The sequence below is a fragment of the Lepidochelys olivacea genome (assembly GCF_965140295.1).
Source record: "Lepidochelys olivacea isolate rLepOli2 genome assembly, chromosome: 11".
Lineage (NCBI taxonomy): Eukaryota > Metazoa > Chordata > Testudines > Cheloniidae > Lepidochelys > Lepidochelys olivacea.
In genome coordinates this window covers 35,253,387-35,271,628 of record NC_140421.1, presented here as the reverse complement: position 1 = coordinate 35,271,628, position 18,242 = coordinate 35,253,387, and positions in this window count along the sequence as shown.

Sequence of the window (18,242 nt, the reverse complement as noted above, 5' to 3'; positions counted from 1 at the left end):
CTCATGTGCATGCAAACAACAATGAGTTTTTGCAGTTGCAGTGGGTTGGTTCACACACATTTGGTGCTGATGCACCCATTTCCCCTATGGTTGAAGGTTTAACTTGGAGACTTGATAGATAAATTTTTCTTTTCTTTTATCATTAACTGATCATTGAAGCAGCTTTGATCCTGGTGTTCCTCTTTGTGTGGATCTGCCGCTTGAAAATTCTATGTCCTGTGTTATATATGAGGTCAGACTAGATCAGTGGTTTTCAACCTTTCCAGACTACTGTACCCCTTTTAGGAGTCTGATTTGTCTTGCATACACCTCATTAAAAAACTACTTGCTTATAAAATCAGACAAAAATACACAAATGTCACAGCACACTATTACTGTAAAATTGCTTACTTTCTAATTTTTACCATATAATTATCAAATAAATCAATTGGAATATAAGTACTGCTCTTACAATTCAGTGCACTGTATAGTATTTTGGGCAGTATAAAGAAGTCATTGTCTGTATGCAATTTTAGTTTGAACTGACTTCACTAGTGCTTTTTTATGTAGCCTGTTGTAAAACTAGGCAGATATCTAGATGAGTTGATGTACCCCATGGAAGGCCTGTGCGTATCCCCCCCCCCCACCCAGGGGTTCGCGTACCCCTGGTTGAGAAACAGTGGACTAAGTGGTCATAATGGTCCCTTCTGGCCTTGGAATCTATCAATTGAAGTCAATGGGGTTCTGAGTGTGGACCTATTACATAATGAGGCTATTAATATGTAAACATTAAATAAATCATAGCGTACTAATATGGATAAACTGACTTCTTTTGTTGCAGTAAACATTAAGATTTATTGGCCCATGAGATAAATACTGACAGGTTAACATTTTACATGAGAAATTTTAAATCCTTTCAGTACTCTTTAACAAATTGTCTTATTTATAGCAAAGCTGAGACCAAACTAAAACCCATGACCCCAACATCCCAAACTCTGAGTAAGTTCAAATACAGATCTAAAGTTTGTGACTGGTCCTTCTTTATACAAGGGGCTGAGCCACAACACGGATCCAAATAACCAACCTTTGGGAAAGTTTGGATCTGCATCCAGAATTTGTGGCTGGACCAATCTTTAATTTATAGAGAACTGGCTCATATAGTCTGATTTCACAGTTCAATTTTTGATTTTATAAATATAGCAATAGTTGGTACATATCAGTTTAGAAATTGATAAATTTATACATTTGAATTTATGTGAACAGGTCAACCCAGGGAAGTGATTCCATCATGAGGAATTATTTTCTGGGTCTGGCACCAGGCAGAGTTTGGCTTTCATGGCATGCCCCAATAGAGTTCCTGGCATATGATATGGCATACCCATTTACCAGTGAGGAAGCATTATGAAAGACACTTACCAACATCAACCATTTTTATCTGTCACCAATGTAGGGAAATGTATTTCCCTATAATGAAGGTGAAGACAGAAGGGTGACAGCTGACCCAACCATTTTGCAGTTTGGGAATGCCTCATCAGACAAAAGGCCATGTCTGAGGAAAAAGAGATGTGGCTGAAGTTCCTTTGTACCCTGGCAAACCTTGGCTGCTAGAATGTCACTATTAGGGCCATAAGGCTGCTCTAAATTGTTTTTCAGGAACATGCCAGTACCCAGCTCGCCTGAAGATTAGAACACCACAAATAAGCCTTCCCCTCATTCTGAGCTGTGTTTGGTGCACAGGAGCCGGAACTCAAAGTTGTATTTGTGATGTTTTCCATAAATACTATATTAAATTTGCACCCAGGTGTATTCCAGCCAGAAATGTTTTTGCCCTCACCCAGTCAGAGAGGAGAAATAATACTGTTTAATACTGATTGACCAATCAGAACTAACCTATACTATAAGACCTAATGGTATCAAATATCAGAGAATTTTTAGCTCATCTAGTTAAAAAATATATCGAGTGATTCTGAATAACGAATAAGTGTGAGGAAATCATGATCTGCTTGTAGACATTCTGGAAGTTGAAAAAGAAGCTAAATTCAGTGGATAAATTATGCATTACAAATTATTCCCTCAGGCTCTAATTCATAATGTTATTATATTGTAAGTTTCTGGACTATGTTTATGCCTCTTGGCCAGTCACTGGATAGATGTAGCACAACAGATTGCATATAAGCAGCATCCATTAGGACTTTACCAGAATAAGGAAACTGGTTAGAGGCAGTTCTTGCATGCTGTGCTTTCAACCAACCTGTTACTATCCACTTTGCTCTGAGAAAGGCAGTTTCTTTCATAATGAATAAGATATAAAGACTTTTGCAGTCCACATCTGCATTCAGAAGAGATTATTTCACCTGCCCATATTTAAAGTCCATGCTCAAGTGTATAGGTCAGAAAATTCCCCAGACAGATGCTAACTCAAATTTTTGCACATTTTGGGATTTCTGGTTTAGGAATACAGTTTCTTCAGTGTGCCTGTCTGGCCACAGGGAAATAAATCTGTATATAGCATTTGGCTAAATAGGCCCTTAGTCTACATCCGCAACTAGAGTGTGTAATGAAATGTTCTCTATTTGTCCTTTCTCTAGATCTGTATCTTTCTGTGGCACTGAACTGAAGTTACTTGTGTCTCAGATCAAAGTCATTTCGCTCAGAAACTCAGGTTGAGCTTGAAGGCACAGTCTCTTAAGTGAAGGTCAATGGTTTATCCATTACAGCACCCAACCCCAAATTATTTTTGCAATTAGTAATATTTATATCTGTTTTTATAGTGTAAAAGAATAAAGAAAGGACAGTCAGCATTTTCAAGAAATACAAGTTAAAGGTGTTCTATCATTTAAAATGATATATCATGTTAGAAAGGAAACTTAAAAGCTGGCATATGCAATCTAAAATTAAATACAGATTTTGAATTTCAGGCTGTGAAGCTAAAAAGATCAAAGGAAACTCTTTACAGTTCTTTGGAATTTGGTATTATACTTCCCAGGAGGTCATTTACTCCCATAATTTAGTCTGACTTATTTTGGCTTCAGTTCCATTAAAAGTATGTAGCAAAGAGCAGGCCCCTCTTTACTTTAATTTTTAACTGCAACCTGTCAGTAAAAAAAAGAAAAGTGTCTGGAAGAGGATGATCTACAGAAGTACTAATAGCTTTCAAATCTTTTGACTTTTTGAGCCTGATATGGTGAGAAACTTATCTGGAATGATTGTATTTTAACCCTTTTGACTGTTCTTGGGCATAATGTGCACATTTATTGAAATGGAACTTACTCATCACCCTTGAATATACTCTATACATTCTGTTGCTTCCACTATAACTGATCCCTTGACTGTAATAACTTGCCTTAGTTAGGCATAATGATAGGGGAAGTCTGAGGTGAGTCATTTAAAGTAGCTACGGGGAAACATCAAAAGCGAAATTCAAGTTGGGTAAGTATCCAGAAGTTCACATACTAATCTGAATGATCTGAAGCTGCTTTGTTTGCAGACCTCATGAGAACAGGATATTTAATGAAATTAGTGGAGAATACTTCCTGTTGCTGGTTGGGCTGAACAGACAGACCATAAGTACAATCTTGTTTACTGTATTTTGTAAACTCAAAGTGCAATAGTGGATCAAAATGAGTAACAAACACCTTTAAGCTTTCAAAAAAGATCCAGAATGGATTGGGTTCAAGGGATTGACTTGTTTTTTTATTTTATCTCAAGTAGTTTGCACATGTGTCACAAAGGAAAGATGCAGGTGCTCCTTGCTTCACAATGGCATTAAATAGAACTGTGGTAAATGACTGAAAGTGACCCTGTGTTGAAGGAGGATGCCAGTCCCCAAGGCCATCTTCCCCCCATTCCAATTAACTCTGGAGTCTGCCCCAACAAAACCACACAACAGCAGTGAGAACCAGCTCCCTCATCATCCATGACAGCAGCAAGAGATACATTCAAGAGCATTCATGGGTAGTATTCAGCCTCAAGGCTTACACTATGTTCAAGACTGGAATGAATTTAGCTATGCATGGTTATGCTTTTAATTTTCACCTACTGTACTTTACTTCTCCAAGGATGTTACTGTCTACAGAGACAGGCAGACATTTGGTTGTCAGTTCAGTGCAGATTGTCAGCAGACAACACATCATGTACTCTCTCATTGAGACTCTGCTTTTTCTTTTTCTTGTTGGTTTTAATTAACCCCAAAAGACAAAAAGTATCTGGCAACATCCCTATTATATTTACCCATGCGCAGAGAGAAAACAGAGGATGACACACTGCTCTCCTATTGGACTATGATGTCACTGGTACTGACTTTGTTTCTGGCACTTGAGAAACCAGAAAAACTTCACTGATCTATACTGTGTCTCTTCCTGCCCATTAGGGTGGACTAATGGTGTTCTAGTGCATAGTAAGAACTTCACAGCAAGAGATCTTCTTTAAAACAGTAATCAAATCTTCCCTTATGATTAATGCTTCTGAAAACACAGCTTTTTCCAATTGACAAAACTAAATGTATCAGAAATATCACAAATGTTTTTTACAGTAAAAGGAATAATGGCAGCAAAGAGGTTAATTCTCTTCTCTTCATGCAGGTATCTTCTTAGAAGGGAAGTGATTAAAGCAGTTTCTTTTTTTGGCATAAAAGTGTTTCTCTAATCTTGTTGAAGTGGTTAAATTGTGTTTGAAGAGCCAGATAAAAGCCCATGCTTCTTATTTAATGACTTATCGGTTATCTATTCCACTGTTTATTTTGCTCTGCCAATGAAACATATTTTCTTGAAATATGGTTGTCTTTACTACAGTGAATAAGAAATAACTATATGAGACATTCAGGCTGGATTTTCAGCACCAGGCCCAATAAATAGACTTCCCCAAACATGTGCAAATATGTGTGACCATGGCTGGCAGCAAATTTTTATTTAATAAAATAGGTACAGCATGGTCTGAGTGTATCTCAATTTTGCATGGGCATTTAGGGCAACAGCAGAAATCTGTGTACAAATATGCTCAGCAGGCTCCCTAGAAGACTGAGTAAAAATGTCCATACCTGTTAGTCAAATATTGCCAGTGAGACCCAGAGAGCTAATTCCTCAGCTGGTGTTAATTGGCTATGCTGATTTACACCAGCTCAGGATCTGACCCAGAAGGTTTGCCTGTAGATATTCCTTCCCCGAATGCTGAGGAAAATTACATTTAATAATGTATTAGGCACCAATTTCTGAGAGTACTATGCACAAAACATCGAGCAGTTCTGCTAACTATGGGCAGCACTAATAGCCACCTTCCTTTCAACATTCACCAGAAACCCACCAGAAGGCAAAAAAAAAATCTCACTACAGTCAAGTCAGGCAAATTCTAGGCTGAAAAAATTAACTTTTTACCATGCCACGAATGCTCCTGCTCCTATTTGATCCTTTAATGTAAAATAAGACACAAGGCTATAGTGGCTACACTGCCAACTTCAAATGAGATAGGGTCAAACTTATGTTTAAGAATGTTCAGAAGCCCATCATCCTTAAAAGAGGTACTGACAAGCTCCTCCAGTAAAAGACACAGTACTTCCCCACTAGCCTTCACAAAAGAGGAAGGACATGGATACAAAGCACAGGTTTTGGAGTGAAGGTCTATTGGCACATCTGGATCCTTGGTGAGTGACACTGACCTAAATGCAAGCAAAGATGACCTATCTTCCATCTCACTGAGTTCTTGCTCTGCTACCATGGATGCGGATGGCTTGTACCAATCTGAATAACTGGAGTCTGTCCACATCGAACATACTGAATGATCTGGGATTAAATTAGCTTGTGGAAATCTCAGAAGGTGTTAAAAATTTGGTTCACTTTGGAAATGAATCTGTGAATTTTTAATTTTAGCAAAGTTTCTAATCCCATCACCACCGTCCTTAATTCTCCCAGGATCAAACCAAATCCCCTTTTTTTTCTGCCTGAACTCCCCTCTTCCCTAAAAACCAGACTCACCAAGTAAAACCTTCCTTCCCTCCTCATCCAAGCTCCCTGTCCTTTCCTCCTCCCCACACACCCTTATAGTGAAGAATTGTAAGAACTAGCAGTCCAGCCAGAGTATCCATTGAGATCAGGCATAAAGAAATGGATCCATCTCTATTTATAACAAATTCCCTTTATCCAAAAAGTATAAAGGAGACTGAAGCTACAGTTCTGAAAGTTGAAAAGAAAGGAAGAGAATAAAAGGTGACTTTTTTTCTTAAAGTAGTCTACCCTCTCCTCACTTTGCTTTTTGGCAACTCCCAGGACATTCTAGTTGGGCTGGATTACAGTTGTGAAACATGCACATACTTTTAAGCAGAGGTCCTGCAGAACTCCAGTGCTCGGAATCCCCACACAGAGGTAGCGAGACAGATAGACAGAAAAGACTCTTGGTTAAAACTGGCCATCTCAAAGACCACTGTTTTTGTTTGTTTTTAAAAGCACTCCCTTCTGGTAGTCTGGAACCAGAACTAGCCAAATGTTTTTACCACTGTGGCAACTTACAGTCCTTTCTCAAATTCCTCCAGTTTAAGGCTATTATTAATTATTATTATTATTTATTTAGCTGTACGTAGTGCTCACACTATCCCTGCTCTGAAGAAATTTGCACTTGCCAAACATCCTTCACTGTGGAATCTTTTGCTTAGTATCAGGACTATCTTGGATATTCTCCAAATAGCACTGGCACCTAGAGCTATGCAGAGAAAGGTAATTCCTTTGTTGTCTCATGGAAGATTTCAATATTTTGAAATTTGGTTTGGTTTCAATTCAGAACAGAACCAAACATTTTGAAATTTTTCGCAAATGGGAAATCCCCAGGGCTTTCCACAGTAGGAACAGTTCAGATGGCTGAGCCACTGACCCTGGAAGTCCTGAGGTCCCTGACTCCTAGGCACTCTGCCTGGTGATGGACTGCTCCAGGGCCATGGACCCTGAAAATCTTGGATTCCCTAACTCAGATGAAGTCTGCATGGCAGGCTGCCCTGAAGACCCAGGCTCCCCAGTTGCTGGTGAGGTGACAGGAAACCAGGCCGGTTTCTTTTGGAAACCTCTCTGGGCAAGCAGGTTTTGAAAGCTCAGGCTCAGGCTCAGGGTTCCTCTGGAACTTCATTGAAATCAGACCATCTCCACGGAACATTTTGATTTTGACAAATTGACAAATATTTTGATGAAGAGTTGTTTTGTTGGAATGTTTCTGACCAGTTCTAATAGCAATTTCTTTCACTCTCTCTCCTTAGCACACTGGTCTTTCTGAGCCTCTTTGACAGCTGCTTTCTCTTCCTCTCCTTCCTTAAACAAGCTTTCCCCCTTCAAACAGTTATTGTACTGCTAGAACTATACAGAAAACAATGTAGTTAAAGCAGTACAACCCTCTGGGACATACACGGTTATTTGATATAAAGCTGCTTAATTTATAAGAGTAAGTTGTACTGATAAAAGCATCTTTATACGGGCATAACTGTGTCCACACTAGAGGGCTGTCCCGCTTCATATAGATTTCTCAACCAGTATAATAATGGAGACAAACCCATAAAGACCACATTAGTAATTGTGGATTGCTTTCTTTTGTCAGTTTTTCCTATTTCTACCCTAGTTTAGTGCATATGCAATTGTCTGATTTATATGCAGGATAGTGTCTCTGCAAAGGAAACCTGGGCATTCATCAAAGTTCATGGGGCTTTGATGTGTAGCAAATCAAAATATAGTCCAAAAACAACAGATCCCTTTGAAAAGAATCTATTAAAATTTGTAATCTTGTTACCCCAAATTATTGTCCTTTCCTGTTTAACAAAGTTTACTCTGCGTATCTTTTTTTCTTACATTTATCGTTAAATTTCTATGCGAAAATGTTCTCTCTTCATCATATCCTTTCAGATTTCTCCATGTATCTATTGCAGGTCTGCCAGTGAGCTATGGGGGAATAGTTGGGCCATGAGTTCTACAGTTTTGGTATTAGACCCTGCTGTCTAATAAACATGTGGAGTACTTAAGAATCAAACTCAAAATAACTAGTGGGGATGGGTGAAGGGTTTCGCCAAGGACCCGAGCCCACATGAACTGGCCACATTCCAGCCTGCCAAGGAGACCACAAACTTAGGCAAACTTGGCAAACACAGAATTTCAATATTAACATTATGGTGATTGTGTATAACACAAACTCCTTTATATTATGCTCTCGATTACTGTAGAAGAGCTCTGCACCTCAGGATGACCCAAGAGCATGGGGTGCACTTTGGGTTCAGGATCAGTTCACTGAACTATGTTGTAAACACCTTGGCACAGATCTTGGTCTCTGCTGCTGCTAAGGCTCCAGTGGTACAAATGGGCTAGAAAACTGCGATGAAGAGTCCTCTAACTTGGGGGGAATCTCTGGAATACATACACTCCTAGGTGCTAGAACTAGGGGTGCTGCCACACCCCCTGGCTTGAAGTGGTTTCCATCATATACCAGGTTTACAGTTTGGTTCAATGGCTCTCACAACTCCCACTATACAAATTGTTCCAGCACCCCTACATACAACCAGCAAAGTCTGCTCTGTAATGCCACCTCCCAGCTGTTCCACAGACCCCAGCACAGTGGGAGGGTTCAGGGTTGGGAGAGGTGTTTCCAGAGCATAAAAACACTCTGCTATCATAATAACCCTAGAGGGCCATGCAAGCCAGCATAAGTTGGAACAGCTCTGCTCTTACTCATCCTGGGACCAAGGGTTCAGGGTTGAGCAGAAGTGTCATACAGCCACCTTTGCCCATCCCTCTCAAATCCTCTGTCAAGCAAAGCTTGGCTGGACCCAAAGATCAGGGCCCTTAAAGCAAAGACCCATTCTTGTGTGTTTCCCTGCTCTTCGGGAGATGGCTATAAATGTGTTGGATTTTGAAAATCCTCATGCAACTAGCTTCCTAGGTCTGTTTGTACAATGCAATTATGCATGCATTAAGTACTAAATGAAAACAAAGGGCATTTAACGTTAATCATACCGGAAAGTCACCACATTGTGATCATACACAGCATCAATCTGGCTGCCCAGCTCGATTTTCCACTTTCACACAAACAACAGTACTAAATTGAATGACATAAAAAGAAGCTACATACTGACTCCCAGCAGTATGTTTTGACAAAACACTTTGTCTCCTTAAATGATTTCAGATGCTGTAGTCAAAAGCCTTGACTGCAAATAATGGGTTCATAAAACCTATCTTTAAAATTTTACCTGACAGTAATGCTGTGCAAATATCTGCACTTCTACTTCACCTTCTCCACTTGTTTACATCAGGATTTTAATAGAGTGGCTGTCACAGAACAACAGCTAAAGGCCACTGTTTGATAAGTTGCTGTAAAAATAGACTGTTTAAAATGAGAATTTCCTTCTTAAATTCAGCCATCACAAAAGGTGGTGGTTAGGAATATATTGGAGAGAGACAATTTCTTGGAGGACTGCAATAAAAGCTTTTGGAGTTCAGTGACATTCTAACTAAGAATGACTTTGTAAGAAACTACATTTCCCATATGTCTTCAGTTTACCTGTGCAAACAATACAAACAAATACAGGACTTTGGCAGGACATACGTTAATGCTTTTCTTAATGCCAAGTCTACTTAAGGACTGTAAGTGAGATTATTTTGCAGTTACAAAATGAACTAAGTACAGTCCTTTAGTTACCCCTAGTGAGTTGAGAAATTTATAGATTAAATTTACCTCAGGTGCAGAGGGCCAGCCTACGACATTCATGCCATTCAAGCTCCACACTGAGGCTGCCCAGCCATCCTTTGGCAGAAGAGCTGTGCAATGACCCATGCATGCTGCAGAAGGGATCCACATGATTATCTCTTACAGTCCAGAGTGAAGGGCAGCAGCGGGGTATGCCAGGAGAGGGGTTACAGAAGTATGATCATGCAGATGGCTCCAGAACACTATGCATGTGGCACAGAGGGGCTGTGGCCTGCATAGGCTGGAGAACTGGCCATGGGGAACTTCTCTACTGCTCAAGAACTGGATCTAAGTTCATGGTGGATCTCACCTCTTCAGCTAAATTTAATCTGCGTAGAGTCTGGTTACTCAGACTTTATGAGGATGGATTGGATGTTTTCTCTACGTGCTATAAAGTGGGGTACATGTGTAGTAATGTGTGTGACCCTATTTGTTCCAGGGAGGGCAGGCAGAATTGTGCCTTACTGAATCTGTACTGGAGCAGGGTGGCTCCAGACCATCCCCAAAGCCTGGTTAAATGGCATGAGTTAGTTCTAAACAATATCAGCCACACCAAGATTTCTAAGGATCCACTAATATCTTATAGTTTCAGGGTCAAAAGGCAGGGGAGAGGTGTGCAAAAATGAAAAGAAGAAAAACTGCCTTAGAATCTCCAAATATGTTTAGTGTGCTTTGGTTTGAATCCATTCTCATTCTAGGCAGATTTTGTTTTGTCCATCTCCCTCCACTTACAGTGGCTTTTCCATAAGACACAGGCCAGGGCAATACAATAACTAAACTAACTATTTTTATTATTAATTATTATTAGTTAGTTAATTAAAGTATAATAAAACATTGCACTTCCATTGTGCTTTCTGTCCAAGGATCTCCCATGTGTTGTATTTACACTGGCGTAATTAGATGTATTTTAATGGTGTCATTCCTGATTTACATTAGTATAACTCCAAAGGGCTGAATTCTCACACTCACACTTGATGCAGCTGAGTGGGGAAAGGAAACAACGGTAGCTCTAAGTCAACTTTCTGCCTCCCCTGATTCTGGTGTAGGTTAGAGCAACCACAAGGCTGCTAAGGGCCATTCTGCCAGCCCAGGATTGTGCTTGTTCCCTAACATATCTCTGGCTATGCTGGCATTATGCAAGGTGAGCATTCCCCTGCTGCCCATTTAGGGTTTGTTTACGGTCTCATTGTGACACTCAAATGCAAAGGGCCATTACTGGGACCAAAGATCTAGCCCAGTGTTTCTCAAATGTGGCCACCATGGCTGCATGCAGACACCAGGGGCTTTTCGTTACAGCCTTCTGGGTGGTGACTGGGGGGGTTGCAAAGCAGCCCCTCCCCTTCCCTCCCTGTTGCTCCTGGATGCGCTTCCCTGCACCGCATATGGAGACAGGTGGGGCACAACACTGCAGGAGCAAGGTCAGTTCTTTACCCACCTTGGGGAGGGGGTTTGGGTGGCAGGCTCCAGTGGTGGGACTTCGGGAGCCTGGCCATGCATCCGTGGGCTCCTACTGCAGGGTGGTAGATACTGACCCCCTCCCCTGGCTCTGGCCATTTGGCCCTGGCCTCCAGCTGTGGGGCTTTAGCTTCCGGCCCCTGATTCTGGCTCTGGCCCCTGGTTCCGGCTGCCTGGCAGCAGGTGCTGGCCTCCGATTCCAGTCCCGGGCTCTGGCTCATCAACTACCCACATTGCCCCAGGACCCCTGCTGCCTCCCCTAGCCACGCATTCATCCCACCATCACGTCTGGCCCGCACTGCCTCCCGCTTAAACCCTCCATTCAGGGCTGGGTCCTGGGGCTTGCTGAGAAGAGTGATATTAATAAACGTGCAAGTATCACTTTTCACAGCAGACTTACTAGTTGTCTGGAAGGCTGTGAAGAGTGATACTTGTATGTTTGTTAATATCACTTATTACTTTTCAAAGCCTCCCAGGCAGTTACTAAGTGTGCTGTGAAAAGTGATATTAATAAATACACAAATATCACTTTTCACAGCATTATTTTTATTATTGAGTCTGAAAAAAACCCTACAAATATAAATTACAATGATTTGGATCTATCTGTGCATATTTAATCGTTTTCCCTAAAGTTAACTAAGTATTTTAGGAAAAAGTGTCAGTGCGGCCACTGGCCCCACTCTGAGACCATGAAGAAATTTGTTGAGAACCCCTGATCTAGCCCATTGACTTGAACAGAGATACTTCTGATTTACACTAGTCTTAGTGAGCTCAGAACCAGACCATTCCTCTGCTGCAGTGCTGTGCTTGGTGCATAAGGATGTAAATTATTGCATGGTCTAAAGTTATTGCAAGCATCTCTGATAAAAATGCCAAGATAAAATTCCTGCTCCACAAGGTCACTTGTGATGTTCAGTGGAGAATCTACAATTGGGGGAACCTAGGGCCAAAAAGTGAGAAATTAAAATCAGAGTCAAATAAATGTACTTTCCTTCTCATTATGGATCATTCACAGCCATTCATTTATCAGAATAGCTCTTCCAGATGAGAGATCCATGTACGGCATACGGTCTGTCCCAGACTTCAGAGTGTACATGTCCATGTTTCTGTAGGTGCACTCCAAAGCAGCCGTATTTACAGCAGTAGCTCCGGGATCTCAATGAATAGCTCTGGAGGCCACAATGCAGCACTGAGAGATTTATGCAAAAGTATCATTAATTAGGCCCCACTTCAGCAAGGTACTTAAGCTTAACTTTAAGCACCTGAAAAGTCCCATTGAAGTCAATGAATGAGCGCCTACAGAGCTAAAGCAACAATGTCCCACCAAAATTTTTGACTTGGAGTTCACACAGGTGGGGCTCCAGAAAAAGAAAACTAAAACCCTGCTAAATCCTTTGGAAAAATAATAATTATTTTCTGAAAAGCAAATTTTATAACCCATTAGTAAGTTTCATCATACAGAGGGGGCTAAGAAGCAGGTTTAATAGGATTAATGTTAAAAAATGGTGCAAAAATCCATTGAAGTTAACAAGTCAATAAACCACATTGGAAAAGCCCTAAATACATATTTATATGATGGACAGTACTATTGGCTTCACATTTTGACAATTCATTTACTCCTTGGAAACCTTGTTTCCTCTGAACTTGTCTCACACCAGGAACTGCATGGAACTCAGATCCGTGCCTGGTGTTTTTGGCAATATGCCTTTACCGTATTAAGCATGGCCTTGTGCTCATCATGGGATGTGTGTAAATGCAGTCCCTTGACCCACCTTTTGCCATGCATGCTCCTACTCCTTTCTTCTGTGTTCATCTATGTGATGGAGAATCCCTTTCTGCGATGGATAGGGGGTGCAAAAACTTTGTCATAAAAATAAAGGGAAAGGTAAACCCCTTTAAATCCCTCCTGGCCAGAGGAAAAATGCTTTCACCTGTAAAGGATTAAGAAGCTAAGACAACCTCGCTGGCACCTGACCAAAATGACCAATGAGGAGACAAGATACTTTCAAAGCTGGAGGCGGGGGGGAACAAAAGGGTTCCCTCTCTCTTGTATTGCTTTTGCTGGGACCAGAGCAGGAATGGAGGTGAGAACTCCTGTAAAAAGTCAGTAAGTAATCTAGTTAGATATGTGTTAGATTCTGTTTTGTTTAAATGGCTGAAAAAATAGGTTGTGCTAAATGGAATGTATATTCCTGTTTTTGTGTCTTTTTGTAAATTAAGGTTTAGCCTAGAGGGATTCTCTATGTTTTGAATCTGATTACCCTGTCAGGTATTTACCATCCTGATTTTACAGAGGTGATTCTTTTACTTTTTCTTCAATTAAAATCTTCTTTTAAGAACCTGATTGCTTTTTCACTGTTCTTAAGATCCAAGGGTTTGGGTCTGTGTTCACCTATGCAAATTGGTGAGGATTTTTATCAAGCCTTCCTCAGGAAAGGGGGTGTAGGGTTTGGGAGGATTTTTTTTGGGGGGGAAAGACGTTTCCAAGCGGGCTCTTTCCCTGTTATATATTTGTTAGACGCTTGGTGGTGGCAGCAATTAAGTCCAAGGGCAAAAGGTAAAATAGTTTGTACCTTGGGGAAGTTTTAACCTAAGCTGGTAAAAATAAGCTGAGGGGGTTTTTCATGCAGGTCCCCACATCTGTACCCTAAAGTTCAGAGTGGGGAAGGAACCTTGACAAACTTACTGACAGAGCTCTCCCTTTCACCTTATCTTGACAGCAACATAAAATAGGAATTTTTATTTCCTCATAGGCATTTTCTTACATCCTAGCAATGCACTTATGAAGATGTGCATTTGATACTACTTTTGGATTGTGCAAAGAATCCTCCCACTTATAGACATTTAATAGAATAACAACAATAAATCATCATGATTATTATTAAATCATTTGCACCTACAAAGTGACTTTCTTCAGAAGTTTTAAAATGATTTATCAGCGCTTCAGTAATAAGTTAGGCCTCTCACTGAGATCCCTGTGATAATAATTATTTTTGTTTCATGAAATTCCAAATAGAAATTGCTTCCATTTTGTTTTGTCTGGTGTTGCACCTACCTCACTTGAAATTTCTATACTTTTTTATTTTGCCTTACAAAAATGAAGGGTCTGATTCTCATTTACACCGAGGCCACCTGGCACCACTCTGCCAATGTACTCGAAGGCCCTTTTGCACTGACAAAGTGGTATAAAGGGACTTCTGGCTAGGCTCCAAATCATTGCATATTTGCAATGTGAAAGCCATTTTCACTTGGAAAATGGATCCCTCCTTATTCAGAAACAGACATAGTTTTGGTTGGTTTTTCCACAAAGAAAATGAGTCAATGTTTGTTTTTGAAAAAAATCTCATCAGCAGTTGGGGAAACTGAGGCTCAGACAGCTTGCAACACATGGGCAAAGCTGCAGGAATAAACCCCAGCAGTCTTGAGCTCCAACCAGTAGTCATCACCTCTACTTATCACATGTTTTATTTTTTTCTTAATGAAGAGTATTCTCTGGCTCCCAGAAGAAAAACTAAAAAGTTTATACTAATGGAAAAAATGTAAAATACTCTGAAAGCTAGGAAGTAGGGGGGTGGAAGCTGACCCCAGTCACCTATTATTTTGTAATTTTAATTACTCTTCCTTTAATTTAAGCAGCTGACACATCTTTCCATGGTGTTCAGAAAGTTCATAAGGCAGCTGAGTAAGGACTTTAGGGTCATAAATGCATTCCTTAGTGCTTATTTTATGTATTAGCTGCTGTATTAATATTCTTGTGATCATATACATGATCATATATGTATTTAATGCACCTTAAAATGTTATTGCACAAGGAATATTACTATGTTTTTTCTTAAAATGTTTGCCAATCCTAGATTGTTTGGGGATAAACATAGAATAATACTATGTCATTTACACCCAGCTGGATATTTTTGTACGTTACTTCTTAATTATGGTTCATAGTCATCAGTTTACTGACAACCATCTGCCTAGATGTCACTCTTTAATTCCATCTTCCCAAGCTGAAATTAAAATATTGACTGAAATAATTTTTGCATGGGAAGTGGAAAAGTTCAGAGAACTGCGTAAACTAGATGGACTTTGGCATTTATTGTTCCTGTGCGATCCGTTTAACCATGTGCATGTACAACCCCCCTCAGTTTCCGTGCACATAAATGGTAGTATGGAAGAAAAGCAGGTGCACAGTTGCATGCATGCAAATACATGGAGGCTTTCCAAGTGAAAACCAGTGTTTATAGTTAAATAGACTATTACTGTGCATAGACTAAAAAATTGAACTTCCTAACACCAGGCTAAATTCTCAGCTGTTATGAACTGGCCATAGTCCAATGTCCATTTGCACCAGAAAAGAACGTGGAACCTTAATTATTGTAAAAAGAAAAGGAGGACTTGTGGCACCTTAGAGACTAACCAATTTATTAGAGCATAAGCTTTCGTGAGCTACAGCTCACTTCCTCAGATGTAATTATTGTAATTATTGTAATTATTGTAAGTCTTGTGACACACTTAACTGCCCCCTCTCCATTCTCAGCACCGCATGTATTTAAAATTTAAGTGTTTGTGATAGGAACTAGGGGCTGGATCCTCAGCTATGCTTAACTCATGCTCAGGAGAAGCAGAGGGAGGGGAGGCACATGTGGCTCCACTTTCCTCTGATATTGGGGCTGCTCTGGCAGCTGAACTGTAAGAGTAACTTAGAGCTGGCAAAAGGCTGTTCTAAATTACAACACCTGGAACAGTATTCATGATTGCTGGCGAACGGGGTGCTCGAGCCCTGCCCTTTCTGGTCCCCATCACACCCTTTCTACTCAAGCCATCCTAGAAAGCTACCTACATGGAAGTGAGGAGCAAATGGCCTACATCAGAGGAATCTTCAGCTACCATTTAAGGCAGGGGTGGGCAAACTTTTTGGCCTAAGGGCCACATCGGGGAATAGAAATTGTATGGCAGGCCATGAATGCTCACAAAATTGGGGTTGAGGTGCAGGAGGGCGGGAAGGCTCTGGTTGGGGGTGCGGGCTCTGGGGTGGGAATGAGGATTTTGGGGTATAGGAGGGTGATCTGGGCTGGGACCAAGTGGTTCAGAAGGTTGGAGGGGGATCAGGGCTGGGATAGGGGAAGGGGTGCAGGTTACGGATGGGGATGCAGGCTCTGGGGTGGGGCTGGAGATGAGAGGTTTGGGGTGCAGGAGGGTGCTTCAGGCTGGGATTGAGGGGTTTGGAGAGAGGGAGGGGGATCAGGGCTGGGGCAGGGAGTTGGGGCATGAGGAGTGGCTCAGGGGTGCAGGCTCCTAGCAGTGCTTACCTCAAGCATCTCCCAGAAGCAGTGGCATGTCTCTTCTCCGGCTCCTATGTGGATGTGCGGCCAGGAGGCTCTGCACGCTGCCCCATCCTCAGGCACCACCCCACAGCTCCCATTGGAGCACCAGAGGGGGCCATTGGAGCACATGGCTTTCAGGAACTGCATGGTGCACCCCCTCCTCCCTCGACCCAGCACCCTAGCTGGAGTGCTGGAGCAGGTCCGAGCCCCATGGTGCGCCCCCCGACCCAGCGCCCTGGCCGGAGTGGGGCAAGTGCCAGACACTGCTCCCCAGCAGGAGCTCAGAGGTTGGCTTAAAATGGCTCACGGGCCAGATGTGGCCCGTGGGCCCTAGTTTGCCCACCTCTGCTTTAAGGCCACTGGGCAAAGGAGATATACTCTGTGGCAAGAGTCTAATTCCCGCTCACCCTCTAGTCATTTATTTGAATGTAAAGTGATATGTACACTGATGCTGCTGTAATAATAATGAGAGTTCAAGTATTTCACAGGTTTCAGAGTGGTAGCCATGTTAGTCTGTATCAGCAAAAAGAACGAGGAGTACTTGTGGCACCACAGAGGCTAACAAATGTATTTGGGTATAAGCGTTCGTGGGCTAAAACCCACTTCATCAGATGCATGCAGTGGAAAATACAGTAGGAAGATATCTATATATATACAGAGAACATGAAAAAATGGGTGTTGCCATACCAACTCTAAGGAGACTAATCAATTAATATGGGCTATTATCAGCAGGAGAAAAAAAACTTTTGTAATGATAATCAGGATGGCCCATTTCAAACGGTTGACAAGAAGGTGTGAGTAAACAGTAGGGGAAAAATTAGCATGGAGAAATAGTTTTTTAGTTTGTGTAATGACTCATCCACTCCCAGTCTTTATTCAAGCCTAATTTAGTGGTGTCCAGTTTGCAAATTAATTCCGGTTCTGCAGTTTATTATTGGAGTTTGTTTTTGAAGTTTTTTTGTTGAAGAATTGCGACTTTTAGGTCTGTAATTGAGTGGCCAGGGAAGTTGAAGTGTTCTCCAACTGGTTTTTGAATGTTATAATTCTTGACATCTGATTTATGTCCATTTATTCTTTTGCATAGAGACTGTCCGTAATTCTTTCTGTATTTTTCATGCTGCCACTTGCCATACTGCTGTGAGGGGTTTTCTCAGTTGGATCCCCTGTGTTTTAAGCATCCAGAGTCCAAACGGAACACAAGCACTGTCCTTATCTTAGAGCCTCTGGGCAAACTCTCACAATGCAGTTCTTCCATCTGGCACCCTCCTTAAGAACTCAGACCATATAGTCCACTGTCCAGTGCTGGCCTCTCAGACTCCTCCTGTAGCTTACACATACCCTCTCCCAGAATTCAACTAGAAGATGTGAGCCTGCTTTACCTCTTCAAGAATCATGTGATAGGTGTAGCATAACACCCACAAATTTTGCACAGGATTCTAACACACTCTGGCTCCTTCTTTTATAGCATTAAAATACACAGATCTATACAAAAATCAATTCCTCATGCATTTCCCTGACTCAGTTTCCTCACCACTCCAGAGCATTCTTTGGGCTGGGATCAGAGTAGTTTGGGGCCATTCAGGGTCCTTCTGTTGCAGTGCATGGCTTGGATTTTGAAACATGCAACCTTCTCTGCCAGCTTGCCCACTATGACTGTGGCCAGTCCATCCCCTTACCCTCTCCTGCCCAAATTTCCTTGGTGGCCCTCCAAGTCCTTTTACAGCTTCCTGCTTGAGAAATTTCCACTCTCCAAACCCCACCACCTATTGAGTAAAGTTGGAGAGAACTGGT